The sequence below is a fragment of the Zingiber officinale genome, chromosome 5B (assembly GCF_018446385.1).
Source record: "Zingiber officinale cultivar Zhangliang chromosome 5B, Zo_v1.1, whole genome shotgun sequence".
Classification (NCBI taxonomy): Eukaryota; Viridiplantae; Streptophyta; class Magnoliopsida; order Zingiberales; family Zingiberaceae; genus Zingiber; species Zingiber officinale.
Genome location: NC_055995.1, coordinates 4,674,146 through 4,677,332, shown reverse-complemented (window position 1 = coordinate 4,677,332; position 3,187 = coordinate 4,674,146). Strand labels below are relative to the sequence as shown.

Below are 3,187 nucleotides of genomic sequence, written 5' to 3'. Positions count from 1 at the left end.
TTGGTTTGAAGCAGAAATTTGGTGCAGAGTTGGGGCATTTGAAAAAGATAAATTCCAGAGCCTACTTTAGCTTTTTTTTTTATTTTATTTTTATTTTTTATTTATTTATCTCTTGAAGATTATTAGTACGTTTAAGGCAAACATCCCAAACAGAGAAGATCCCTTTAAAGCACGATGAAGGTGTGTTAGGGGTTAGATTGCTGATGAACAGTCCACGTAAACAGCTACCAAAAATCAGCATCACTGTTCAAGCAAGATAAACGTCTGCAGAAATGATAAATTATCACTACAACTTAGCATGTTTAAAGCCGGCTCGAAATACATGTCAAAAGAAATCCAAACTAATCTTTCTGTAAATTGCAAATGCGTAGAATGTTTAAACTTAAATGAATTAGCAAGTCCCATGTTCACATGTATTACTTCATTTCCTAACAACACTATGCTCACATGTTGACAAGACAAACTTGGTGAGGATGAGGAACCGAAACCAGATTTGATATTTTACTTCATTTCCTAACACAAGTATGCTCGTGATCCCATCAACTAGATCATCTACAAATGTAAATTTTATTTTCACAGTAAAGTAAATACAGATTTTTGAACTATTATGCACCAACCAACCAGAAGGAGTGGTTCAGGAAAAGGGAATACTTCGTGGTAAGTATGGAGATCAAAGGAACGAATTCCCAAAGCACAAGGATGAATAAAGGAGGAATGGAATGGAAGCGCAGTTGCTTACCCTCTCGACGGTGGACTCCACTCCGTGGTAGGCGCTGGGATCGACTGTGAGCTTGTGACCGAACCTGGAATATAATCGGGGTCGACCTCGGCACCCAAATAGCAAATAGCAAATAGCAAATAGCAAATAGGTTCCGTCTTGAGCGGCAGTGGAACGGGGAGCGTTGGGGATGCGCAAGCGCGAGTGAGGAGAAAAGGAGGCGGAGGAGGATAAGCTGCAAATGCGACGGATCGGGGAGCTTCTGCGGGCAGGGCGGAGAACAGATGAACCGAGGAGAGGGGCGTCGACGGCGAACAGATGGAGATGGAGATGGCTGCCTAAGGAAGAGGGCAAACCGAGCCGCCAAATCGACAGAGAGCTTCAGCCGAGAAGGGGAGGAGCCAAGTGCTCGCTGCATCGCGACGTGGCACGGGGTTTTAACTCGGTCGGGTGCTGATCACCCTCACTCGCTTTTTGATTTGATCGTTTTTTGTGAAAGAGAAAGAGAAAGAGAAAGAGAGTACTCGTTCGTTCTGCACTTAAACCTGAAACAGGAGGCGGAGAGGAGGTGAGGCATGAGGAATGAATAACAATGAAACTTTAGTCCCATGTCGCTAAATCAACCTCATCAAATGAGACTGAGAACTTTAAAGCAAGGAAAAATTATGCCGTTCAATTCATACCTTTCTCGGCCTTTTGGCTAAGATCAAGTGTAGTATCTGTTCTTATCAGTTTAATATCTGATACGTGGACCATTGGTCCACTATGATATTAAATTAATTTTTTATGGGGAGAGGATTCATCACAATAGCTTGCTATTGGAATCTTTGCGTGTCGCCTTTGCGTTGCACTATTGCATAGGCTGGCGCACCCGACCAAATATAATTTAAATAATAAAATTAGTTTTATTAAAGTTATATTAAATTGAGTTAGTTCTTAATTTAAGTCTTTATGTTTTCTTCTTTAAAAAACATTAGATACTTGTTAATACACAATACCACCAAGAGCCTTTCCCTCCTCTTGTATAAATTGGAAAGTGTGATCCCAACAAATCGAGCTACTATATTGATAGAGAGCTTTGGCGGAGAGATGGGCAGTCGAGTATAAGGATGGCTGCGTGTAACCCCTATTTCGTACAACACGTTATGACATGAGACTATACTAAAGAGGGTGAAGAGCATGGAACTTTAGTCTCACGTCGCTGAATTAAACGTTTCGGGCACGATTTGGATCTTTAAAAGAAGGTAGGATGTAACTATCCAATTTATATCTTTCTCAGTCTTTTGGCTAAAATCAAGTATAGTATATGTTCTTATTAATTAAATATTTGATAAGTGAGCCATCGGTCTATTACGATGTTAAATTAATTTTTTATTGGGAGAGGGTTCACCATGTAGTTTGCTACTGGGACCCTCGTGTGGGTTGCCCTTGGGTTACATTATAGTATGGATTTGATGCACTAACCAAATATAATTTAAATATCAAGATTAGCATTACAAAAATTATATTAAATTGAGTCAGTGCAATTAAAATCTATTTTGTTTTGCAATCTTGCATATTGCACGTCGGGAGTTTAGATATGGAGGTTGACCTTTGTTGGTTCCATTCTAGTTGATAGAAAAACATATCTAAAGTATTAATCGTGAACTTAGGCATCTCTAGAGTATATTGAACTTAGACTGTAAATAAGGAGAGTTATATTTTAGCGTGTTCAAATATAAAAAGTTAAGTTTTAGCGTGTGAAAGTTATTTTGAAGTTTATTTTATTTTTTATAAGTTGATTTAAATTTGGTTTAAGCTTTCATTCCTTTATATATTCTTGTCTTCACAAATTAAGCTTAGCTTAAACTTCTCAATTTAAGTTTGGTTTGAAGTTGATCTTTTTATATATTATCGAACTCTAAATTTAAACTAATTTGATTGCTTAAAATTTTTTATTTATTTGATCGGTTATTAAGCTTTCATAGTTTAAATTTACTTTTCATTTTATTTTTTCATTTAGTGTTTTGATAATAGTTTTATTAATGATTGGTTGAATCGGTGCGAGATTGCACGAAGCCAGCCGTTGGAGGAATTGCTGGATCCCGATTGGGCCTTCTACTCTAGTTCCTCGTTTAGTGTGAGGGCCCGTTATCAACGCAGCAGGATCATGCGGTAAAGTACCGCCAGCTGTTGCTATACCAATTTTTGCGCTCGGGCAGTTATCAACAATTCAAAATCCTCTTGCGCCATAGTAACTGTAGTAAGTCGTCCAACTTCTTCTATCTCTGCGCTTCAAATTCAGGCGAATTTTTCACATACATCGCCAAAGTTGATTCTATTTGAAAGCGGTGGAGATGACGAGTTGGGTAGGTGGCTCTGTCATTGACAATTGGAGAAGATTGTGAGATGAATGAGAGATGACACTACACCTTCCTGTGCACACCAGAGCGATCAAATGGAATATTAGAGTGAGAACAACGGAGGGGG

The 3,187-nt window shown here is 38.6% G+C and overlaps 2 non-coding genes across 2 annotated transcripts; both read left to right on the top strand.

Moving 5' to 3' along the window:
• The first annotated feature begins 1,397 nt into the window (after positions 1 to 1,397).
• LOC121988243 lies at positions 1,398 to 1,594 on the top strand. Its single transcript, XR_006113977.1, has one exon. It is a non-coding gene; the product is annotated as a U2 spliceosomal RNA (small nuclear RNA).
• A 390-nt stretch (positions 1,595 to 1,984) lies between these two features.
• LOC121988275 lies at positions 1,985 to 2,183 on the top strand. Its single transcript, XR_006114002.1, has one exon. It is a non-coding gene; the product is annotated as a U2 spliceosomal RNA (small nuclear RNA).
• The last annotated feature ends 1,004 nt before the right edge of the window (positions 2,184 to 3,187 follow it).